A 27189-nucleotide genomic window follows, 5' to 3' on the forward strand; every position below is an offset into this window, starting at 1 on the left:
CGAGCTCCACATGAAGCCAGCTCATTGTCTGGAATGACTGGAATATCACTACATTGCTCTGAGCATTTTTTATAGGTGCTGGCAACTGACTGGGTGTGTTGGGATGGAAAGATGCCCCCCTCTCCCAGCACAACTAGTTTAAAGCATCCTTAACAAGTCTGGCAAGCCTCGTACCAAAACCCCTCTTCCCCTATCAGACCAGCTCCACCAGCCCCCAGTAGACCTGGCCTCCTAAACTGGGTCCCATGTTCTAAATACCCAAACCTCTGACTATGGCACCACAGTTCTAACCGTTTATTAACCTGTCCAATTCTCCTAGCCTTTTTAAGGTCCTCCCCTGTGTCCTGGAGAATTGATAAAAAGACTATCTGAGCTCCAGAGCCCCTAACCACCTCTCCCAGGGCTCTATAGTCCTTCTTTATACTCCTCAGGCTACTACTATGTATATTCATAGCACCCACATGTATCACTAAAAGTGGGTAATAGTCAGTGGGACTTACTAGAGAGGCAGCCACTCTGCAGTATCTCTGATCTGAGCCCCTGGTACACAACACACCTCCCTTTAGACTGGGTCAGGCTGACAGACTGGTGCCTCTGTGCCTTTCAACTTAGAGTGCCCTACCACTATGACCCACCTCTTTTTCCTGGCAGCACCAATAGTGATCCTCTTTACTGGTGCATCAGCTGGTTCTTGTTCATGGTGCCAGTGCGTTTCCTCATTAGCCCCCTGCAGGACAGCAAAGCGGTTCTGGGTGGGGACAACAGATTGAGGAGGAAGCCCCTTGCTATTAATTGTCTTCTTCCTCGTTTTTTTTGTTGTTTTTTATTTGTTTTGGTTTTTTTTGTTACTAATTCCCACCTTCCCAGGTTAATGGCCTCCTTCTTTCCTCCATGAGCTACAATGGACTCTTGCGGCCCCTGCACAGTTCGGGCCTGGAGCAAGCAGTGCTGCTTCCTCTCAGCTTCCCTGACATCTTGCAGCCTATTGACAGTGTCCCGCAGCTCAGCCCCTGCTGCAGCAGGACCTGCACCAGGGAGCACCGAGTGCAGCCCTGCCCAGTCTGCACCTTTCCCTCACCAGACCAGTGCAGGCACTCTCGGCACTCCGAGCTCTGCACTGCAGCCTCCCCTCTCATCGGCTCTGTGTGGGTGCCTACGCTGGCCATGGCTGGGGCAGCCAGGGCAGAGCTCCCAGACCGGGCCCTGCTCATATGGCGAGTGCTCCCATCCCGCTCGAACTGCCCCTTCTGTTCTCGCACTCTTGGTCACTCACGCTCCCTGGGGCAGGTTTTTACCCCCTCAGGGCTGGTGCAGCTCCTCCTGGCTCCGGTCTCTGTGAGTCCCTGCTCGGTCAGCGGAGCTGCCGGCTCCTGGGCAAGTCCTGTCGAGGGCTTGGGGCTCCCTCGGTGGCTCTCGCAGCTCTGAATTGAGGCTCCTGGGCGCTGATCTCCCCCTGCTCTGGTGCTGAAGGCGTCATCTCTCGAGCTGCTCACCTCAGATCTTGGTTAAAAGAGAAAATGTGCCTTTTTCAGATAGGCTGCAAGGCTGAGTTACTTTATATCTTATACAGAACAGTAACTGTGTGTCTTTATTGCTATGAGCCAATACAGCACAATCATTTGCAAACAAGAGCTGATCAGTAGCCGCCTTCATTACATTTACAATTGCACACGATTGCTGTAGGTGTAGGGCCACCCGCATGATGCCAAGTAACAAAGCAGCAAATCCTCAACCCATTTGTAAATCTGTTTGTAATAGCAAAACATCCTCAAGGGGACCATGAAGGGAGCTGGCAGCTAGTTCTAGTACCCTGGTGCTGCTGGCACATGGATCCTCTGCCAGGGAGGACCAGCCCTGTTCTGTACATCAGCCTCTGACCCCTACGCTGCTCTAAGCACAGCCTGTTTCCATTCAAGGATTAATGGCATAAAGAAATTTCAGGCATAAGAGTATCAGAGCAAGCAGAGAAATAGAAAATCACTGGTTATATAGAATATAGTAAGAACAATACTACATGTAAAAAGAAATTTTAATAAGACATTTCCTTTGGGTCAAGATCTGAGGCCCAGCTTAGTGAGGTAAAAGGCATTAGGGAAGAACAGCAGCAGATGCAAAAGCATCTGGGAGTGTGTGAGTGTGCATGTGGGAATAAAAGAAAAAGCAACATTGCAGACCTTAAAGTAGAAACTTAATAGTAGCAGGCTCTTCTTCAGCAAAAACACTGCTTTGATCTATCATAGCTCTGCCTATGGGTCTGCTATCCTGAGCATTTCAAAGAAATCTCTTATCATTGTGTACCTGCCTTGGAGAAATCATACCACTGAAGGAACAAAAAGGTTGATTGTTATTTTAATTGAATTTGTTTTCCATTTATTTTTAAGCTGTCTGGAGGAAACCTTTTCCACGTGCATTGTTTGATTTATTTTTAACTTTGGTTCCATTATCCTCATAATGAAGCTTTCAAGGCATTTTAGGAAATCTGTTTGTCAAAAAAGTTACTCACATTGATCAGATCAATACCTACGAAAGTGCCTGAAAGCAGGAAATAAATATGGATTAAAAAGCCCCCAGCGTTATTTTACAGACCTTGGGGTTTGTTGTGAACTCAGATGCTCAGCAGGAATCGCTGACTTGATCTCTGCCAACATACACATCCATGAGCTAATGTGCCAGGGGATTATCATCTCCTGTGTCCTTTAATGAACGCCAACTGCATGTGGTCTCTTTTTCAAAGGTTCTGAACACTTCCAGCCCATGCTGCTTCCTGCATTAAGCTCTGGGACAAACTAGGACAGAAGAACTTGAATGAGATTAACAGTAAAGCCAGGATTTGTGCTACAACAGGTTAATTAGTTTTCTGCCTAGCTAGCTAATAGCTCTTTTTAATTTTATAGCAAATCAGAGGTGTATGAGCTGTGGAGCTGCAGGAAAAGGCATATTACATGCACAGAGGGCTATTGGGCTGTGATACTCTCCTTCTGCAGACTCCCACAAACTCCAATGGGCTCTGGGACAAGGCCCTGAACTACAACAGCAATTCTTCTCATGAAAGCCCCTTATGCTACTCTGAAAGCATGAAAGGATCTTGTAATCCCCTGCTCAGGCCAGAGGCATCCTTCATGCTTTGACCTGGGGAGATGCACTCTGTTGTTCTGAACCTGTTGGCAAAACTATTTCTCCTGGGAGCCTGGCTGTGGTGCAAAGGGCAAGGCACAGGGAAGACACCTTTAAAAAGGGCAGGGAATGGCTAGACAGGAACTTGGATGGCTGCATGCCCTGGCACAGCACCAGGGGCAGCTGCCAGTCAGTAGCAGCCCTCCAAGCCCCCCACCTCCTGCTTCTGCTTCTCCACATCCATCCCTTTCAGGCCCATAATGCAGCTTCCTCACTACCCGCCTCCCTCCCACTTTTTTAATATATCAGATTAGGCAAAACATCCCATCACACAAAAATCTGAAGGTTTTTTTTTCTTTAAAATGTGTTTTTGTGTTAAAACAAAGAGGTTTTAAAGCTGATCTTTTCATTTCTGAGCTTCCTTCTCCAAGTGAAACATGCTTTGTTTCTTAAAGGTGTTCAGTCTTTTGATACTTAGAACTAGTTTTCATTCATAACAAAAAAGTGTTAGCTAATCTTCTTATGATCACTTTCTTTACAGCAGTTTTAGCTCAGTTAATAGCTGAGTTTGCCTCTGTTGCCTGATGCAACTGCAGTGGCTTATACCCAGCTCTTACATTCCCTTTTTGCATTTGTGAATGAAATTCAGTATTTCTTTTCCATGGTATTAAAGCTGCTGTGTAACATTAGATAGACAGTCCTCATCTTACGCTATTATTTCAGTGGCGATCTATTATTTTTTTCTGAATATAAATTTGAGAAGCAGAAATTAAAGGACCAGAAGGACAAAATGATTTGTAATGAGTTGTTTCTGTCACTATCTTTCCTTTCCTCTAGCCCCATAAAGGAAACAAACTGTCAACACCATCATTTTTTAAAATGCCATTTGAAATTAAATATTGAGCTAGTTTTTTAAAAGACAGGATGGCTTTAAAAATTAAAGAACAAAGAACTAAACTAAGTACTTGATCAGGGTAGAGGATGTCTTTTTGGCCACTAAACTATGACTGCTCATTCCACCTAGCCAATTTTTCACTTCTACTACTGATCAAAAACATCTCTGATTTACTCAGCTCTATCTAAGCAGTAGACCAGAAGTTTTAATAATCTCAAGTGGAATCTATTTAATATAAAGTCCTTAAGGAATGACCCCATTAGTCACATGTTTGTTCAGCATAAAGTTCAAATCTTAGTTCACTGCAAGACCATATTGCAATATGTGCAATGAAAACATCTTATGGCCACGGGTTCATTAGGCAGCCCATACAGGTAGGCATAAAAGCAGAAATGCTAATGTAGGGCCAGATTTAAATCCAGGGAATGACAGCAAGGAAACTCATTTGAAGACACAGGGAATCTCTGAAAGCTGCTATAGCATTGTAATGTTGTGCCGAACAGGGTCTGTAGTTCAAGTACTGCATCCAGCCAGATGGGTGGAAGCTGCAGCTGCTTCTCCATGCCCCAGGGTGGGTTTCACCCTGTGTCTGCCCCCAGGCACACTACATGAAATACTGCTTCAGCCTCTTTTGTTGTAGGTTTTTCCTGTGTCTTCATAAAAGCACTAAAGCTGAGGAGTGTTATTACCATGTCCTTAGATTACAGTACCCCTACCTGTATCAAGGAGCACTTTACCATTCAGGCAGTCCCACTGAGATGGATAAAAGCCTCAGGAAATATTAGGTATGCAGGAGGGAGCAGCCTGGCTGAAAGTAAATGCTGCTGTTACATGTGAGTCTTTTGAACAGGAAACCTCTATTACTAGACCTGAGAGAGTAACTTCATTAGCCAGCATAAGCTCTGGCCTGTATCAGCCTGCTGCCAGCAAAGCCAGTGTCTTTTGGAGTGTATCAGTGTGGCTGGTGCCAGTACCAAACAGAGGATGGAGCCCTGACATCCTCACATGGGCGTGGGAGAGCAGGGACATGCACCACAGATGTACGGGGACCCAGTGCTACACCCCACAGCTTTGATACATCCTGGAATGAAGACTTGGCCAGCCAACAGGACCCATACCTCAGTCCTCTTGCTGGTGCCCATGCTCTTTCGGATGGAAAGCTTTCATGACTCCCCTCCTTGATCACTTTTAGCAGCCAAAGGAGGGAGGACACATGACTCTGGCCCCCATGGGTGGGCACTACCATCACTCTGGTATATGCACAGAGCATAAGCAAAGTCACAGTCCCCTGCCCGGGGCCAGAAGGTGCACACCTGCATGCCAACCTCCCTGCTGCCTTCGCTGATTTAGATGACAACACTATTGCCCTCCCACTTCTGCTCTAATTTCTTTTCTCTGCCGTTCACAGTGGTGAACAACGATGCATTATAATTTTCAGGTGCCTAAGGCTCGGAGAGCTTTCCTAGATATAATCAGCAGAAAAGAAGGCTTTTGTGTTGAAAGCCAGTGCCAACATCCCCGCAGTGATAACCATCCCTGTAAAATTAAAATGAACATTTCATAAAATGTCATCCCCAAGCAGCATATTTTAGATTAAAAAAATTTTAAAAAAAACCCACATTTCCAAGATCAAAAGAAGAGAATTATAATTGGGAAAGGGTGGAAGTGGGAGAGGGGGGGGACAGTGTGACAGCACCAAGAAGTATTACTGTTATTATGAGGCAAAGTTTGCTAAAATGCCAACTGCTCACCGACAGTGAAAAGAAACACCAGTTTACTTGTTAATCACCTTAATTAATTAACTGGCATTGTCCTGGATTTCCTGGAGCTGGGTTTACTGTGAGAATCAATTTTAAAGAGCTTCCAGGAAGAAAATCTAAAATTCTGCTTAAAGACTTTACAGGTTAGTAAACAACAGCCTGCATTCAAGCCACTTGGACAAAATCATGGCTGTGATTTATGGAGACACAAGTCTTCTTTCCTACAGAGCCTGTCGTGATCAACTGTATTGACCGCCTACACAGCACAAACTTTCCTGAATTAATCCCTCTTTGAACTACAGCAGCTCTGTTAGAAAAACACCCCATCCTGATTATGAAATTGGCAGTGAAGCAGAAATCAGCATCGTATGTACCAGGGGCCAGCTCCCACTGAAATCCCTTCTTCTTTCCACTGCCGATTTGCTTGGTTCCATATTCTACCCACCGCTGTCCTTCCCTTCTGCTAGGATAAAGGGCACTTTGGCAAGCCTTTGCTCCCTCTACAAGCACTTACAGATGGTGACTGAGTTTTCATTACCAGGGCTGTGATCTTCCAGACTTTTTCAATTAAATGAGTATGAAACAGGCCCTGAGCTTTCTCATGGTCCTGTGAGGCTACTCCAGTTCTTAGCATCCTTCTCAGACTCAGAACACAGTTGCACACAGTGCCAGATATTAGGCCAGCAGCATCTTCCTGAAAGCCATGTTAATATACATCATTATCTGCTCTGTAACTTCTGACCACAACACCACGTTAGGCTTTCTCCCATCCCACAGATCATCCAACCTGTGCCCCAAGTCTTAGTTTAATTGCTGTTTCCAGGGTTAGCAATTCCCACTCTAATCTCTGTTTGGCTATATTAAAATGGAACTTAAATTACCTTATTAAATTCAGTGACAAGGAGTAGTAACTATGAAAGTACACACAAAAATTTTCACATCTTTAGCTTAAGTTTTCTCATCCCGTATGCACCAGGGTCCTTTCCTGGAGTTCTGCATAAGACTTATGTATGGGCTGACACTCACCTTACTGCAGACTTGACCCATTGAGGCCTGGCACCAAAAATATCTTTTATGATCAATGGGGAGAAAAAGGGGCTTTTAGGGTTCATCTCACCTGTTTTACACATTTATTTTTGCACAATGAATGACACCTGTAAAGTACCATTTTCCTTCCACTGAAGCTGCATGTATCCAAACTAAGATGAACATATCTACATCTGGTTAGGTGAATCTCACCTTGTGAGTTTAAATAATACACTGCAGATAAATCTAGTGTAATATATATGACCTCATTAAAGTGCTCCAGTATTAAAACATTCATTACATATATATGGAAGAGCATATTTCTCTAAATAATGGATTTTAAGTGCTGATTTTCATGTCAGATTCTGCTCTTACATGAGTGCAGCAAGACAGTAGGAAGTAAAGGATTCTCCCACCTCAGTCCTTGTAAAGAATAGCTGGATAGAATCAGCCCTTTCCACAGACAGGCTCACAGAGATGGTTATTCCAATATGGTCAGCACCACAGTATGGGGGTGGAGAATGTTTCCTTCTCACCTGTATATCAGCATTGCTGTCACTTTCTTCCTAGGGGGCAGGAGGAAATCACAGTCCTGCATGCACTGGTGCCAGGTTTAATGTGAAATGGGTCCTCTGGCACTAATAAGGGCATTTACATACAGAGTGAAAATATTGAACAACACAACAGAAATTTCCTCTCTACAGAGAAATCTGGAGAGACCTGAAGAGGGACAAAAGAAACAGTGTGGAGGGAGTGGAAACAGGGAGAAAAGGGAAGAATAAGGTGGCCTCTAGAAGGATGACCTGTTCTCTAAACTGGCTTGTCATCCTGCTGATCCACTCAGCTTTCTATCTCAGCACAGCTCTTTTCTACTTGTCTATGAAATCTTCTTGAGGAACTTCTCTAAGGTGAGTTGGTTTCAGGGCAGTGAGGAGAACCAGGAACATGGCAATATGGATAGAGGGCAAGGGAGCTGAGTGCTGGCAGCGCTCACTGAGTACTGGCCATGGGACAACTCTGAGGACAGGAAAGCTGTTCAAAGTCTTTCTTCAGCATTGGAAGCTCTTCTACTCATTGCTGAGCTTTGGGGCAGATGCTGCTTGAATAATCCTACACAGGAGGGCAAATTGCTGCTGGACCATTAGCAGAATCTCCAGCATTATGAGGCTTTGCCTAACTATATCTCCAGCAATATGAAGTTGCACCTCATAGTTTGGTCTTTTCTCTGAAGAAATACTCCAGTATCAACACAGATGCAGGGATAAACTGCGTGCTGGCTCATTGCCCAACTTAGTGCTTGGTTTGGCTTCAGCAGTTCAGCTGACACACACATCTTTCTTCAACTTTCTTTCTCCAGTCTTCCATTTCCCTAGTGCCCCTTCTCCTCCTGCCCCACTGCTTTCCATCACCACTCAGCCCACTGAACATATTCTCCATTCACAGGCAGGGCTGCATGTGATGCCCTGCTTGGTCACACAGACACCTGTTGAGGCTGTGTAGTGCCTTACTGTGCAAGTTATCACACCCTCCCCCCCCCCCCCCCCCCCCGAAATAATAAATCAATAGGATTATTGAGTAGAATACACTGGACCTGACTGGAAAGGGCAAAACAGCCCAGAGGAGAAAGTGGGAAATGATGTAGTCATGTCACATCCAGCTTCTGTTACACAGCCATGTACTGCCTCCTGTAGCAATGATGCAGCCCATTAGATGCACTCAGCCTTTCTGTCACCTTTTTAGCCACCATCCATTGATAATCTGTGCCGTTAATGTTCAGTTTATGGTTGGACTCAATAATCTTAAAGGTCTTTTCCAACCTAAATAATTCTATGATTAATCCTGCCTGTCACTAAAGTTACAAGCATACTTGCATGCTACAATACCATACAACAGCTGAATATACTGCTGAAGAGCAAGAATCTTCTTAATGGACTTCTGCAGTGAGAGTAGTAAATGGGGGTGTTCCCAGCTACATATATCCTAGTGAGAGATAATGAACAGCACTCCCAGAGCATTTGCTAATAACCTCAAATAGAGTGAAGAGTTCAGCTGGGAGGGGTGATATTTTTTTCCTTGGGTTTTAATGGTAAAAGTTTGATGAGCTTTCAAAATCCAGTATTTCAGAGTTTGCTCATCTCTAATTAAGGGTTAGTATACTAAACTAGCAGTAAATTAGCATTCATTTCTCTGCTAGTACACTACAGCTGCAGGAAATTACCCGAATTATTCAGGTAGTGACATTCATCACTGGGTGGAATGACTGCAGCTTAAACAAGATTTAGTGCTACTCTGTAGCTAATATTCACAGCTGCAGAGAAGCAGGCTCCCTCATTCACAGTGATTTTGACAGCAGAGGTGCCAAGATAGGGTAAAATGTTCATCTGAGCTGTTGATTATTGAGGCAACAGGACATGACGGGTCATGCATTGCTGAGAAATCACTGCATGCTTGGGGTGCAAACGGGGAGGCACTTGGCTGGTGGCTGCAAGTGACCGAATGCTGCTGTAAAATGAAAATATCACCCTAAAAATACCTCTATGCAGTTTCTGGGGATAATTGATGCTGGTACAGCATTACTTTAAACCACTCATAAAGCTCCATCTGTAGCTGCAGCTCTATAGACATTTCATAATTATGTTTAATATTGCAATCCCATATTTCTAGGGAAGATTTGAGGATCTTTGCACGTCTTCTCTAAGAGATGAACATTTTATCTAGGGCCCAGGAGGTTACCTTTTTTCTTTGGAGAATAGGTGGCTCTGGAAGTCACTGACTGCCTTCAGAGCCCTTTCCTACCTCCTTTTAGGTCAAGGAGTCATGGAGTCATGGAATCAACCATGTTGGAAAAGACCTTCGAGGTCATCAGGTCCAACTGTTCCTCAGAACTGCCAAGGCCACCATTAAACCTTGTCACTAAGGTAAAACCCAACTTGGCCATAGCAGCCTGAAGAACCCATTACAGACAGGCTTCTGATGGCGTAAGAAAGAGGAAGTAGGCACCTTACTGCAGACATGTGGCTTTTCCTGGTTCATCCACCTTCAAGAAAAAAGGTACACTTGCAGTGCTAAGGCCTTGTCCTGGGTTCAGCAGCAGCAGTCATTTTTCTCCTTCTTAGTAGCTGGTGCAGTGCTGTGCTTTTGACTTTCAGCCTGGGAACAGCGCTGATAACACCGATGGTTTTAGTTGTTGCTCAGTAATGTTTACTCTGACCAAGGACTTTCTGAGTCTCATGCTCTGCCAGGGAGGAGAGGAAGCCGGAAGGAAGCAGAGACAGGACACCTGACCCAAACTAGTCAAAGAAGTATTCCATACCACAGCATGCCATGCCCAGTATATAAACTGGGGGCAGTTATCCGGAAGGGCTATATCACTGCTCGGGTCAGGCTGGGTATTGGTCGGCAGATGGAGAGCATTCTCTTCCCTTGTTATTTCCCTTATAATTATTATTATTGGTGGCAGCAGCAGTGGTTTGTGTTATACGTTAGTTACTGAACTGTTCTTATCTCAACCCATGGGAGTTACATTCTTTCAAGTCTCCTTCCCATCCCTCCGGGAGCAGGGGGAGGAAGTATGGGGGAGTGAGTGAGCGGCTGCATGGTTCTGGGTCCCCGGCTGGGCTTAAACCATGACAAGCCTGGAGCTTGTTCCCAGATGAGGTGATACAGAGTTGCTTTTACAACATTTATGAAGAATGCAAAATTTGCATGTTTGGGCTTTCCTGGGCACTTTTTGAGCAGGCTGCAAGAAAGTTTTATAGGTCTTCTGTGGGAAGAGCAAGGACTCTCTATGCCCTACTGCAAATCAACTAGAGGGAGGGAAGGAAAGAACTGGTGTGAGAAGGGTGGCAAAGTGGGAGATGGAGAACAAAGCATTGTTGCTTTCTCATCCACTTAGACTTTGTCAAGAACCAAAAGCCCTTCATACTAGAGGAGAAACTCTTTAGGATACCATTTTACCCTGATTAAGAGCGTAGTCACTTTGTAAAATGCATATGCCTGAAAAGGCGCAGTTCCACAGACAACAGGATCCCATTTGATCATAAAGAAATCCATGTGCTGTTTGAAGTCTAGTGCTGAATTGCAGCAGGGGTTTTTGCACTCTATTTATAAATTTTACAGCACTCAGACTGGGGGAATGAGCTGTTCCTCTCCGCAAATAAACTCCCAGTCTAAAGCAGGCATTGTTTTTAAGCTCACGGATTGAGATTTCAGATGCCATCACTATTAATTTTCACTCTTCTGGCTCTGTTCCTTGTCTGCTGCTGGCAATCACAGTGGGATCAAGAATGAGTCTCAAAACAGGAGGGAAAGACAGTTGTCTCATTGTGCTTTTTACATTCTCTCGCAAGCAGTCTAAAGCAGGGATGGTAACGCATATCTTAATTAAGGCCCTCCACAAACTGCCTACAGCAGGTTTTTGTAGATACTGGCTTCTGGCTGGACAACTTTTAGTGCCTGGAAACAAAGGCATTGTAAAAAGCCAATAAGTTAAATCAATGTCCTATTAATTCATTTTTCAAATCTCAGAGGAACATACTACGCTTTGTCCAAAAGTGTTTGAGAGCTTTAGCAGCTGCACTGCTAGCACAGGACGCAGAACAGGCTTCTCAGATGTCAATGTGCACAGGGACATCACTCTCTCCAGTTTAAAATCCACTAGGTTTCGTACAAAGCTGGTATCAACCCACTTTTGTCACCTAACTTGCCCTTAAAATGAAGAATCACCAGATTGCTGCTGCTAGGAAGAAATACTAATGTGAAAGAAGCAAAACACTAGTTTTTAAAGAGGGGGGAAACCCCTAAAAAACCCTGAATTTTTGTGTCTCCCTTCCTTATCCTTTATGGCACAGGTTTCATCATGTATGTGCCTTGATGCTGAGCAGTGGCAGAAGGAACAAATCCCATCACAACTTTGCAGCCACTCCTAGGGGCAAAGTGAGAGAAGAATCTATTCACTTACTCCTTTGTGACCTACAATGAAGAATGGTTTTTGCACAGTGTTCTCAGGAGGAGCTGTCACTGTCTCCCCTCCTAAAGGGATGAAGTTTGCTTATTCTTGGTTTTAGCCTTGTTCTACAGAAAGGACAATGAGGGAACTGAAGTCTCCTAGATCCTTCTTAGCACTGTTTGACCTCAGGGAGGAAGAAGGGACAGGATTGCTTTTCTCATTAGCCCTGTCCTCAACTGAGCCCTCAGTAATGGCTGTCTGCCTCACAAAGCCCTTCCGGCAGGACCTGGTGACTGAGAGCCCCAGTGGAAAACAGCACTTCTAAATGTCAGTGACTGTTGAGGAAACAAAGAGTAAAACCGGAGACTACAAGAACAGATGAACACAGAACCCCAGGTGTATTGTTTGGTATTGAAGCTGTGTTACGATGCCACGTGGGGCATGAAAGCTGGCAGCTCACAGTACTGCAGCACTCACTGTGTGGTACTCGCTGCACCCCAACCTGTCCTCGTGCCCAATCCCATTCTCAAGGATGAAGCTGTAACCTTCTCACCTCCCATTTAGTAACTCCATTCCCCAGTAGCTCATAGAGCCTGTACGTGGGACTGGAGGTTCACAATCCCCATTTTTCAGAGGGCTGAGGTTGCTGCAGTGCCTTCCCTAAGCTCACCCAGGAGATCTGAGCAGAGCCAAGAAAAGACCACAGGTTTCCTGCCTGCCAAGTTACCAGGTCCACATTAGGCTAAACTGTCCTACAAGCATAAACTGCCTCAGAGCACAATTTTTGGGCACGAAGTAGGAACTGCACTGAGCAGAGCATCTGTGCTGGCGCTGTACCCCAGGCTCAGCCTGCTCTGACTTTGCCTGTCCATCTGTACCCTCCCCTTTTCCCAAAGGGCTCTCCCCAACCAAACATCAGTGTATATTTTAGAAGGTTTTCCTCCCATGGATATTTCTGTACTTTTTTTTGTTTTTACATTTCCATGTTTCTAAACAGAAGAAAAAAGCACAAAAAAGCAATGAATGTCTTGCAAGGCAAATAACGTACGTTGTGACATTGGAAGACATGCAGCATCTTATTAACAAAAGCTGTAGGACTAGTCTGTTAGGGGACTAACTTGAAGTGCCAAGCTTTTAATGCTGTTTACCAAATCAAACAGGCATTCTGCAGCCCACCTGTTCCTAGAGCATCCGACTCCATGATAGCCATTTTCTGAAGCCAGAGAAATAATTACTAGACCAGTTTATTGATGGCAGCTGGTTTGGAGAGAAAAAATAGTCCAGAATTTGCAATAATTAAAGACTGTAAAGGATGCAAGCTATTAAAAGGACAAAGTAAAACAAACCAGAATGGACAAATAAACAGCTTCCATGGGAAGCAAAAATCTCTCCTCCAAACTGATGTATTCACAGTCAACCCAAAGGTGGGAATGGGAAAAAAAAATTGACAATCCAAACTCCTAAACGTATTGTTTAAACAGGAATTATAGCCCAGCCTATGTCACTTGTACGGGATTTAAAGTGCTGGAGTCAAGCACTGTAAGGAGGATTATGCATCAGTATGCCTGTGTTTAGCGTATGACCAGAAGTACAAAGGATTCAACTCCAGCCCTATTAACAGTAGACAATATTGCTAATTATACAAATGACGCCAATCTGTTGGTCTCAATATCCCACCTTTTGGCAATGAGTGCCACAGGCTAATTAAAACTTAGGTTAAAAGTGCTTCCTATTAAAGCTGTTCATTGCATTAACTTCAAATTTAATTTTATGTCTCTCTTTCCTATCCAAGAGAGGGAAAAAAGTCATGGCACTGTTGTTTTATTTATATCCACCATTGCCTGTGTTGCAGTGCATCCCATGTAGTGTTCTACCTAGAATAAACAAACCTAACCTTTGCTGTCTCTGCCTGCATTCAAATCTTCCTACTAAAGGATTTTCTGTGCTTCTGATGAGGTCTGTTGCCCTTCACTGGACCTCTTCTATTTCCTGCACTATCATTTTTTAATTAGGGTAACCAAACTAAACATGCGTCTCAAGGTGAGGCCACGTCACCATCTCTAGAACACTCACATTTGCAGCTTTGTCCTCTATTCAGCAAATTAATGTCATGCTATTTCATATTTATGCTTTCCTGATCACTGCTCAGACCTGAGCAGATGTTTTCCATTGAGCTCTTCAAGATCATTTTCTGCTTTCAAGCTTACCCCATTATAATATCTACTGTTCCATCCAATTAATAACTACTTTCTTTTTATTCACATGGTATTTTTCCATAAGTATATCAATTAATATAGCTTTGGTAAATTCAAAGGAAAGTCTTAATTGTGTTTAGGTTCGATTCAAATTTAGAGCATCAAATTTCACTAATTTGTTGTCTTTTTTCACCAATTAATGTCCTTTTCAGATCTTCTTTATCATAAAACACAGGGTACAAGCTCAAGGAGTGTCTACCTTACAAATGATTGTATATGTAATTACTGAAGCTCTCCATGGAGTTATTTTAAATATTTAAAGAATGCTCATACTATATCATAAATAAAAGCCTTATTTATTTTTAAAGCATATTCAAACCTCAAAGCTCATCTTTCTGCACCTGCACCACAAGCTAACAGAGAGAGAAGGAGGGAAGCAGCCTCTATTCACACACGCAGTGCCAAGCCAAACAAACCCAACTCCTCTCCTGGCTGTAACACAATTTTCAAGAAAGGTGAAACATGACAGTCTTCAAAGGGATTTTAAACAAAATAAGGTCAGGAAAGGCTGCATCGCCCTATGTAACACACACCACTATTGCCTGTGAAGAAGTATCCCTCTCAAGGAAATTCAGACCACATGTGGTTTCTGAATGCAGAATGACTTTCCATAATGATATATAGGCTCACTGCCATCCTTCACAAAGTTCCTATAGAGTGGATGCTTCCCTCTCAAAACCAGTGTTGAAATACGTTAGTAGGAGGCAAGTTTCTGAAAATCCACAGGAGAGACAGGAGAGATGAAGGGAATCTTCAGCAGTTTCATGTCTAGATAGAAGGCCCTTTCCAAGGATTTACAGACATACGTTCCTACTAGCAAAATACTCCCAGGTTCTTGGCAGCAGCCTCCTGCAGCTATGGACAAGAAGCATTTTTCTCTTTAGAGAGCTGAAGAGCTCACTTCAATTCACCACTTAGTGCTGTGGTTGTTGGCAATGATTTCTTTGCATATTAATGTTACCAATTACAGGAGTTAATTCCAAAAAGCCACCCAAACCAAAAAACAACCTCAAAAATCAACAAATAAATGAATAAACAGAACAAGCACCCCCCACTATGCCTTTTCCTAGCATATCACATATTAAGTTGTCCCAAGTTACTTATTTCCAATGAGAACTTCTGCATCTTAGATGAGAGTCCAGAAGCTTTGCTGAGTGTAATTTGAAAAAGCTGTGTTTCTGTTGGGAAGGAAAAATCACCACATTTTCCAGAGATTAGTTTTCTACAAGAGAAAAATGACTACTTTCCTTTCAGGACAAAAACAATACTATCTACCTCAGCTAAAGAATCCCATCTGCTGCGGGCTCTGAGTCATCTGCTTATTAGCAAAATTGCCTGAGAGAAGCATAAATCTGATTTGCTCAGAAACCAAATCTGCAGTTAGACAAAAATCACAGTCTGCCACTTTCCCCTCAATCATGCTCCATCCTTGTCTTCAGTTCATTACCACCGAGCATCATCAGCACCTGTCCAACAAATCTCTACAAATCAACTACCCCAAATCTCCTGCAGCATCTTCCCTTTCCACCACGAGGGTGTTGGAGGTGCTCCTCTCCCTGACAGGCAGTCTACCAATGCTCCATAACTTCTGGCTGGTGGCATTTATGCTGTGGTTCCCTTATGGACACATGTACAGAGCAACCCCATTTGTTTTGCTTTTTCCTATCTCTGCCTCTATTTATCTTGTGAACATAACACACTGTCAGAGCCATGCTTTGGTTTGTCTCTTATAGTGGCTGTCACCACCCAGCAGCTCACTCCATGCTTCTCTTTTAATGGCACATTTCTCCTCTGCTTTATGCTGAGCCATTACTACTTGAACAACCAACCCTACACACTTCTGAGGTCAAGTGTGAGACTGTAATTTTGCTGGGGTTAATTTCTAAGTTGCTTTTTTGCTGATACTTAGACACACTCTCTGACGTAAATCATCAGAGCTAACAGGGGAGGGAGCCCAAGGAGGACAATGGAGACAGATTTTGTGGGCTGTTTATAGTCTTTGCTCCATCGAAGCCTGTAATCTGGGGAGGCACATCCTGATCTCTACCTATACAAGATCAAAGCCTTCCAGGGCTGTCAAAACTCTGAGCCTGTCACTATCCCTGTTTACACATGTTTATTTTTAGTACTGTTATTAATATTAACTCATCTTGGCAGTTCCTGAGCAGCCACATGGCTAAGGACCCTATCCCACTTTGTGTACAAACACAAAGCAAAATAACATCCCTCCAATGAGCTTACAGCCTCAGAAGAAGCTTGTAACAGAGAAGATGTTTAAATTCTGGACTTCATTCTTGTCGATTCAGCGCAAACAGAGCCATGCTGCATAGGCCAGGTCATCACTGGAATTTAGGGCCCTGCTTCTGTTACAGTGAGACAGAATTAGGTACCCGGATGTCCTTGAAGACCAAGCTCCCTGTGCCCTTCATTTTCAGTAACAGTCAACAGTTCCTGGAGCAGCAGCACCCCTACAACATTAGCGCTGTGCTCTGCACAGAGGTGCCTCATTACAGGGCACAAGGCAGGACTGTCAGGTCTGCCGTGACAACCTGCTCCAGGATATTATTAGCCCACTTCATCAGTCATTGAGGTACCCTACTCCCCACAGAGCAGCAAAGTTCAGTACCTGAAGGATTTGGGAGCTTGTTTCATTTTGGCAGAGTAATTCCTGAGGTGCAAGATGCCAGGAGCACAGAGGCATCCTGTACACAAGTGCAGAGAGCCACTCCCAACCCCTTCCGTGATAAAGGGCACCAAAGGAGATGTGTGCCAAATGCAGTTGGAGTTTTATGTTTGCTCCTTTAGCACCTCTTCGGATTTTGTTTAGTTCACTTCTGCAGCAACAGCTGGGAGCAGTATTTCCTTCAAATTGTAGAAAGATTTAACATTATCTTAATGCGATACAAGTGTAGCCTGAATTACATTTAGGAGGAAGCACAATATGTGCTAATGAATAATAAAGACTGTGTAAAGGGGTATTAGCCTGTCTCTGACTGAGGCTGCTTGAGCCAGTTCTCACCTTCTTAATAGAGTTAGCAATTCATAATGGCTCTGCCACTCAATAGCCTCCTCCCGAGGGAGCACATTGAAAACACTCTCCATTTGGTACTGTTCCAGCTGGAAAGAGGCACCTGCTTCCAGACATAACAAAGTTGAGCTGAAAGACAGCTAGACCCTCCCTTCTGCTGAAGATGCCTTGCAGGATTGCAAAGCCAGCACCTATAAAGCCAGAGGTGCCCACATCCACTATGTGAAAACTGAGTTACACAAAGAGTTGAGCAGAGACTTGGCACCAGCTTCATTCCAAAAACTGGCAGCAAGTCCAAGATGAAGCCCTTATTTTGCCCTTCTAATTTGGCCATATGCAATACAAAAGGGCAGTGTGCAGAACATTAATATCTGTATTACTGTGTGGCTGTTGGGAAACAGAAGTTTAGTGTAGTTAACAGTAAACTGTCAGCTGTCATCAAGAATAGATCCAGTAGGGTTCACTGATTATCTGAATTACTTCACGGTATCTTAGTAGATCCCTACAACCTACCACAACCACCACCAAAGGAACACATGATTTTAGGCAAAGAACCCACTGATACAAATAGCTGAGGAAGTGCAGTGCTAGTATTAAGATGATCCTTCCTTTCTGCATTATTTATCTTTCATAAAATACTACATAAACATGCTTTCTCCTACAGAGTGTCAAAAATAACAGATTTGTCTTATCTGTTTAGGATGTAGTGACATGTGTCAACCAAATAGTTTCAACATGGGATTCTTCAGTTTCAGCAACTGTCAGAGGGCTCCTCCGTTGAAAATAATCAATGGCTTTGACAGATAAAGAGGGGCAATAGTGACTTACTTTGATACAACTTGACAGCTTTTTTTTGGCAGTATTTTTCACTGTCAGTCTATTGGATTTGAATTTTAACTGTGCCCCATGAGAAATATCCTTTAGGTCTTTAGCACCAAACCTATGCAAATCAAAAGGGCACTGGGAGAGCAGCACTAACCTGCTTTTTATTTGCCCCATCTACCAGTCTTCGATTTTAATTATTCATTTTTAATACCTTTCCCAATTTTTATACTCTTGAGATGTCATAAGGCACATTTAAACTACCCTTTGCTGCTCCCTTGGCAAGAAAGGATATTTCATGCAGCTAGATTTGGAAACGGGGCTATTTTCTAATGTCACTGTGTTAAGATTGACCAGTTCTGAGAAAAGGATAGACAAAATGAAATACAAACCTTTGTAAAAAAGTAGAACCAGTTTTAAGTAATAATGTTAAGTTTAATGGCTTTGTAACAGCAGCAGTGGAAAATTACTGAGGTGCATGATTCACAGAGAAAAAAGAAATAGGGTGCAACTAGAGAAAATACTGATGCAGGGACTGTGAAAATCTAGACCCTAGACCCACTGAACGAGAGGATCTGGTTCAAGACCATCTTAAGAACCTGAACGTACACAAGTCCATGGGTCCTGAAGGAGCTGGCAAATAAAGTTGCAAAGCCACTGGCCATCATATTTGAAAAATCATGGCAGTCAGGTGAAGTTCCTGACGACTGGAAAAAGGAAAATATAACCCCCATTTTCAAGAAGAGGAAAATGGATGACCCAGGGAATTACAGACCAGTCAGTCTCACCTCTGTGCCTGGCAAAATCTTGGAGCAGATTCTCCTGTAAGGCATGCTAGGGCACATGAAAAACAACAAGGTGCTTGGTGACAGCCAGCATGGCTTCATTAAGGGGAAATCCTGACTGATCAATTTGGTGGCCTTCTACGATGGGGCTACGGAACTGATGGACAGGGGTGGAGCAGTTGATGTCATCTACCTGGACTTGTGCAAAGTGTTTGACACTGTCCCACATGACATCCTTGTCTCTAAATTGGAGAGACATCAGTTATCAAACTATCAAGGTGGACCACTCGGTGGATAAAGAACTGTCTGGATGGTTGCACTCAAAGAGTTGTGGTCAACGGTTCAATGTCCGGCTGCAGACCAGTAACGAGTGGTGTCCCTCAGGGATCGGTGTTGTGATCGGTCTTGTTTAACATCTTTGTCGCTAACATGGACAATAGGATTGAGTGTGCCCTCAGCAAGCTTGCCAATGACACCAAGCTGTGTGGTTCCATTGATATGCTAGAGGGAAGGAATGCCATCCAGAGGAACCTTGACACACTTGTGAGGTGGGCTGATGCCAACCTCATGAAGTTTAACCATGCCAAGTGCAAGGTCCTACACCTGAGTGGAACAATCCCAGGCACAACTACAGGTTGGGCAAAAAGGAAATTCAGAGCAGCCCTGTGGAGAAGGACTTGGGGGTGTTGATCAATGAGAAAATGAACATGAGCTGGCTTCAGTGTGCACTTACAGCCCAGAAAGCCAACCGTATTCTGGGCTGCATCAAAAGGAGCGTGACCAGCAGGTCAAAGGAGGTGATCATGCCCCTCTACTCTGCTCTCGTTAGACCTCACCTGGAGCATTATGTGCAGTTCTGGTGTCCTCAACATAAAAAGGACATGAACTGTTGGAACAAGTCCAGAGGAGGCCACAAGGATGATCAGGGGACTGGAGCACCTCCTGTGTGAAGACAGGCTGAGAAAGTTGGGGCTGTTCAGCCTGGAGAAGAGAAGGCTGCGTGGAGACCTCATAGCAGCTTTCCAGTATCTGAAGGGGGCCTATACAGATGCTGAGAATGGACAATTCATTAGGGACTGTAGTGACAGGACAAGCGGTAATGGGTTGAAACTTAAACAGCAGAGGTACAGATTGGATAAAAGGAATAAATTCTTTACTGTGAGGGTGGTGAGGCACTGGAATGGGTTGCCCAGGGAAGTTGTGAATGCTCCATCCCTGTCAGTGTTCAAGGCCAGGTTGGACGAAGGTTTGCATGGCATGGTTTAGTGTGAGGTGTCCCTGCCCATGGGAGGGAGGTTGGAACTAGATGATCTTAAGGTCCTTTCTAACCCTAACTATTCTATGTTTCTATGATACTGAGTATTCTTGTATAAGATAAACTGTTGTAGTTGATGTAGTTTTAGGTCCTTATGACCTTCATACAAAATAAGTGTAACAAAAAACAGGATAAAAAAACAGGATGTAGGTATAAGGAGTATCTGGTAATAGCAGGTGTCCAGGATGGGCTGCAGTTAAACTAACTGATAAGTAGGACAAGATGATTGCTATGTCTGTAGTGTTAACAAACCAATTTAACTGGTATAAACATCTACTGCATGCTTCAAAGGCTGCCAGAAGTGATGAAGATTGTTGGAAGAAGGAAACGACCCCCAAAGACCACCACCACATTTTTGTATGCATGTGGGTAAACTTTCTAGAAGAATGATGTAATACATAAGTAGCCTCATGAATATGCATGTATGTACATAACAAATATGTGTGCTTAGTGACTATATAAGGACAGCTTGTTTAGCAATTTGGAGACACACATTAGGAGGAGCTATCCCCTGTGTCTCCTGGCTCCACAATAATGAATACCTGCTTGTCAACTTGAAATCTTTGTTGGCGAATTTGTTCCTGGAGTTTTCTCCAAATCATTTCCACCAAAAGCTCGTTTGTTCTGCTCTTATGAGACTGCTGAAACTTAAAAGAAGTTATTAATATTGATTATGAAATATTCAAACACTTGTCCATGTGGGAGCTTGTGGGGCAAATGATCTCTCCTTTAAAATCCTTTATGCAAAACACATCTTTCTATTAAAACATAAATTAATTTCAAAAATAATCAACAAAGTATCCAGATCTGAATTCTCATAGAACAGAAAAGCATTTGAAAGTATAGCTCAAATTACAAGTAGATCCTTCACTGTTGAAGAGAAGCGCTGCCCCAAATAACTGAGAAGCTGTAAACTTGCTGTCAGAAAACACTGCCCACAGACAAAGGCGAAGGGTGAAGAGAACAGAGGGAAATTCCTCATTATCCTGTGTTTTGATAATAGCCTCTTTCAATAATTACCATTTCGAACAACTTCTCCTACTGGGAGGTCAGACAGAATCTACTTGCTTCTGATCCAAATTGTTTGTTCCTGGCTGTGATTTTCATGAATGTTGTCATCATATAATTTCTTTTGTCTTTGATATAAATATGTGACCTTGTAGGGCTCAGTATCTAAATATTTATTTGTTTCCAGGCCTGATTTCACTATGTGATGTGTGAAAATTCCCTCTGGTATAACAATGTTTCAAAAAGACAAGGCTGTGAGATGACTGAAGGTACAAAGGTGCAGGAAATAAAAGGACTTATATTCCCAACTCATCATTCCATATACTTCTTGAAACAAGAATCACATCCTGGCTTTTGATGTATTGTTGTATATGTTGAGAGCTCAGTTATGTTTAAATGTAATACTTCAGCTCCTTTGCTTAACAACACCTGCTAACTTGCTTGACATCTCAAAGAGTTTCTTAAAATATTCTTAAACCTTTGGCATCCCTTCCTGCCCTGGGCTTCATGTATAAAACATTTATCCAGTCAGCAGCTTTAGCAAAGAGGAACAGCCAAGCTCCATCCATCAACATCAGCAGTTGAATTACTGAGTGATTTCAGATCCTTTAATAACTCTGTTTCTTTATGAATATGTTGATAAACAAATAGTGCTGGCTTCTGGCTTCCAGTGAACATTAACTCTTTTGCATTATCAAATATTACTAATACAGTTTGTTAATGTTATTGTTAATTCAATTTAAATAAGAAGAGTCTTCAATGCTGCCCACCTTTGTGAGAAGGCACTGAATTTTGTTCTTGATTTGCCATGAAGGTCATTGAAAGCTACTCACATTAAACCTGCTGGGACGTGGAAAAAAAAAAAAAGCAAGGATAAACAGAGCTTTTACTTCACATATAATGTGCTTCATTTGTCATTGGAATCACCAAGTAGCAATACACTGCCCTTTTTGTAAAGCTCTTAATAGAAACTAAGCATTTTGGGGTGAAAAACCAATGATATAAAGATTCTGTTTTTGTAGGAGCCCAGTGAAGCTTGGAGATCCAAGTACTATGAGGAAATTGCCTACAGATATTCAAAAGAAGGTTCTTGATTTGAGCCTCTGTGCTAGGGACTAAGGGGAATGGGAGAACAAAAATCAGCTTTCTGAATTGAAAACCTAGCACATTTGGTTTGGATTAAATGGATATTCAAGACAAAAATCTTTTTATAGCACTTTACTCTGGCAGAGCAGTAGGAAGAGCTTTTCTACACACTTGGATACAAGCAATGGTTTAGCCTCTAACTAGAGCATGCAAATGGAAAGCCCTGATATTCAATCCTCTAACCTCTCAGGCAGGAAAACTATTCTTAGGCAGTCAAGAATAACATACTGAAGTCAAAAGGGTCATCTAAATAAGGATGACTGTCCAGGGTACATCCCCTGGTCTGTGTCTATTCACAAGGGATTTGTGCTTGGAACATAAAGAACAAATACCCACAGACATGCTGATATGAGCATAACTTTCAATATCTGATCTTGCACAAATAATACTTACCAGCATAGGGAGAGACATAATTACCAACATCAAATGTGCAGAGATGAAAACCATGTGAGGTCCCAATAAACAACAGAAGACCATGAGGGTCCCTAAGCCCATCTAGACTGTTTTCTGCCAAGCCCTCCTACTGCAGCTGAGCGGTGCTGCTGTGGGATCATCCGAGAGATGGCTCTAGGAAGTTACACTATTGGTTCTCCTCTCTGGAGTGACTCTCTGCTCCCAGAGCAGCATCAGCAATAGCTCGTGTGCTGCCAGATGTGTACAGTGCAATGTGTGCAGAAGTACAGGAGGGCTGTTCTCTCATCCTGGTACATGTTCCCAGCTGCAGAGCAGGAGGAAATCACAGGCTGTTGGCATCAGACAAAACATGCGTTTTCCAGGTTTCTGCAGGTTTCAATGAGCTCTATGCTCCTGATGTCAGGGTGCACAGGTAGGGATCACTAACTTTTTCATTTAGAGCCTCTCCATAGGAAAATAAAAGGACTCTTCAGTAAAAATTACAACAAATTAAACCACAGGTAAATAATTAAGCCACAGGCTTCAGTATTTAAGCACTTCCCAGTTGCTTGGATAAGTGAAGTGTCACCATTATGGATTAAGTTTCTATACTGTAGTTTTTTTCTGTTGCATCTTAAAAATAAAACCCAACAGTTATATCTACCTGAAGACTGGCTCCTATGCTTTTGTTGAAATTAAGACAGGTACTCCTCCTGAGGAGTACAAGGTAGCTGGTTCTTTGATTCCCAGGAAGCGTAATGTCAAAGATTATTAACCATGAACATGCTGGCTTGATATAACAAAACCCACCGGCAAGAAACACCAGCTCCCTTGTCACACAGTCAGCTTACACAACCATACATGCCAACACATGCATGTGTTGATCATGCTGACCAAATCCATCACCTCTTTCTCTCATCTGCTCCTGGATACCCATCCCCTCTCATGTGCTTCATGGCCTACAGCCTTGATGGGGGTAGACTTGTGCTGCCCAAAGCCCTGCATACCCAAATCCATGGATAGCTCATGAGCATTGACTTTGGAGTGTGCCCCAAAGATTTCTGTCCTCATCTTAAATAACAAACCAAAAAACCTCAGGCCAAAACCTAATTCTATTTCCTCACTTGATTCCCAGGCTCAGTCATCTGAAATCTGAAGCCTCTCCACCATAAATCAATTGATAGAGAAAAAAATAACTAATTTATTTTGGAGGGGTGTTTTCTTTGTTGGTTTTAAAGATTATAAATCTCATAACCAGATATGCGGGTATCTTTTTATTGTTTTAAAAAATTTATATATATATAGTAAACCAGTCCCATCCCCCCTGTATCATCAGCAGCTGCAGCTAGAATGCCCAAGGCCAAAATTCCTTTGTCTTGAATTTTAAAAAGTGTCTGCTTTTCCGTCTCCCCACTGAAACATGTTTCACACTTCTGTACTGGAAACATACCCTGTAGACGTTTACGTCACAGGCTTTGTTATTATAAGTTCTAGTAAAAGCCAAAAGGAACAAGGTTTTGTAACCGGACGGCAAACATTGCAACTGCTAATTTGTTAGGGGGTGACATTTCTGATAATGCTGCTTTAGTCAACTTACCATTCCATATTGTAATTCCATTATGGCATCCTATCACAGCACTTAATAGGAGAGAAACACATCAACAGATTTATTACCTAAAACAGACAAAGGCATTAGGAAACTTCTTGGGACCGAGTTGTATATTGACTTCTGATCAGCATTTCCAGACAATGTCATTAAATTTATGTCATCAAAAACCATAACATATGGACCTTCTGAGCAGAAACTCATACCAGCCCGAGTAACACAATTGTTTTTCCACATCTTGTGATTTATCATCCATTCCATTACATGCTACACAGACTGTCATTTGTCTTTAAAAGTGTTTGATGAAAGAGTTCTTGTTCTGCTAGGCCAGATATTATTATTCACCAACATTATGTACCAACCAGCACCAACACCATGCAGGGCTGTCACGGAATATCAGAGTTTGCACTGGGCTTTTCCCCACCATGCTCTGGTCCCATAAAATGGGGGAGCAGCTGAAGGTGAAGTGACTCACCATTCCCTCTCTGTGCCAAGCAGGAAACAAGCACTCTCACAACAAATATCACAGCAGGAGGATGGAAAGCCATGCTTTTCCACAACACAGCATATCTAAAAGATTTGAAGCTACGTTTGCTCCCCACTGACCCTGCGTTGCCAGATCTGTGACTGTAATTGCTCCATGTCTATCTCCCTCTTGCACACACAGCTGAGACCTCACCTAACCAACTTCACATGGCCTTTGCAGGGATTTGTAGCACAGCGTTAGTGGCACTGCCATGAGGAACAAGACATGTCCTTGCCAGCCAGCAGCCCTTGTGCAGCTGAACCTCCACCAGCACACACAACAGCAGGGATTGGGGTCTGCCCTTCACATCATCTGTGCCAACAAGTGCTCTCGGTCCTGTGCCTGTGAGATCAGTGGAGCTCAGCAAAGGCAGGAGGCTCTCTTTGCATTTCTTGCCAGCTCTTAGATGTTCCCTTATCTGGTCTTAATTATCCAGGCTATTTTTACACTGTTTTACCCCATCTCCTAATTGCTTGAGCTTATTTTCCTGATGGTTTTCTGCTGAAGATGAATTTCAGTATCTCAGGCAATTTCAAGACATAATTAACACCACAATTCCCCTCATTAGGGAGTGGCCCACTTTCCAGCATTACCATCCTTCTAGATGTTTGGAAAAAGTTCTTATTATACCTCTGTAGGTCTTTGACTAGCATTAACTCTTTATGCATTGCAGGGCTCTCCTTTCACAGCCTGCAGGTAAGAAATACGGGCTGGAGTCCCTTTTGCTTGCTGGTTTCTTTCTTAAGTTTCTGCACCAGGTACTTCTAGCTCCCAGTCATGGATGAAGAGCTATGCTGCCTGTCCCAGAATAGACTTAAGCCCCTTTTTGCCATCCATCAGCAATCAGGGTACACAGCTGACAATGCTCTAGGTGCTGCTCAGACATATAGGTGTCCCCCCATTCCAGAGGATTTGTAATAAATTTAGAGAAGACAAAAATGATAATTCCTTGAATATTTTGGGTATCAAGGCACAAACATGTACATCCCAGCTTTACAGCTCAGCTGGAAATCACCTTCTCAAGCACTCTCCTCTTGAGCTGAACTCCTTTTGACTTCAGTAGGAGTCTTTCTTGAGTCAGAAGAGATGATTTGGCACAGCAGAATGGACTCCAGGCTCCCTGTCCCACATCCTGGTGCTGCCCCATCCTACAAACCCATCACTTACTAGGCAAAACCAAAAGCTTATTTCCAAAGCTAACCCATTGAGATCTTGCACAGGAGGCTAAACTTAATTGTCCATGACTGTAACAATATCAGATAACCCCTTCAGAGATAAACAAGTAGACCTGGGAGATTAATATTTTCTTTGCTATAAACTTCATAGGATGATCTGTTGTCAAAAAGTCCAAAGAGATTCCCTGTGTTGTAGTAGATGGCACTTCATTTTCCAGAATCTGTGACCTAGCAGAAATTACTGTCAGCTCCCTGAGCAGCCAAGAGGTATTGATTCCCCCATTACTACAGCAAGCCATTAGTTATTTGCTCATGTCTCATATGCAGTGACTAATCTGCTCTGGCAAGGTCTTGGATTTTGACACTTTTCCATTCTAATCATTAATTAGTTTATGTGATGCGGCCTACACGTTTTATTTTTATACTAAGTAATTACTGAAAATACAGGCAAAGTGAGCAGAGATCAAAGGAGCAAAACCAGTGCACTGTCAACTAAACCAGCTATGCAAAACAAGAAGGGATAAAAAGGGAGTAGCATGGCATATCAGGTGTGTAAACCAGCTTACGCATCTCTAAGCCAGCTTACACCTCAACACTCATGAAGTTGTGCAAATATCAGCCCAGGACACTCTTCCATCCCCAAAACTTCACTTGAAATGTGAATGTCCCTGATACATCACCTCCTTTGCACTGCCTCTGTTCCCATGTTTACACTGAAAAATAAGGATGCACTCACCAGCAACTCTACCAGATTCCTTTGATACTTGGATTCTTGAGGAAGAATGGACTTTGACACATATCTTCCCTTTACACCAATATTACCAGAGATCAGGTACCCTTTTAAGGCTTTCCCTCTCTTTGATGTGAAGTGGTAAGTGAGGGCCCTATCAAAAAACAAAGCACACACCCTCTGTCAGAGCAGTTCCTGTCTCATGATAACCCAAACCTCGACAGAGGAGCAGTGCACTTGGCTTAGACCCTCACACATTCTCACAAACTGCTTAACACGTACAACCGCAGGTTTTAGCCACAGGCTTAAACAACTTTAAAGCACACTCAGTAAGTCCCTGTTTCACCTGACAAAAAAAAAAAATCCCATTCATTAATTCAGTTAATCATGTTCACAGGAACATCAAAAATGGATAAAATTCAGTGCCAAAAACTAGTATGAAAATAAAAATGAAGAATTTCTGTTTAAGTGATGTGCCATAAAAATTTCTTTCATCTCCTTCAGTCCTCTTAAGTTGTTACTGATTGAGAATAAAGTTCCAAGCAGAATCTATTCCATTCAGCTTTTCTGTTACAGGAAAGTGACTTCATTCTCAAACAACAAAATCCAGTTACAGCTGCTGTCTCTAAAACCCATATTCCTCCACAGGTTTTGACT

The sequence above is a fragment of the Melopsittacus undulatus genome, chromosome 9, assembly GCF_012275295.1.
Source record: "Melopsittacus undulatus isolate bMelUnd1 chromosome 9, bMelUnd1.mat.Z, whole genome shotgun sequence".
In the NCBI taxonomy this organism is placed as follows: Eukaryota; Metazoa; Chordata; class Aves; order Psittaciformes; family Psittaculidae; genus Melopsittacus; species Melopsittacus undulatus.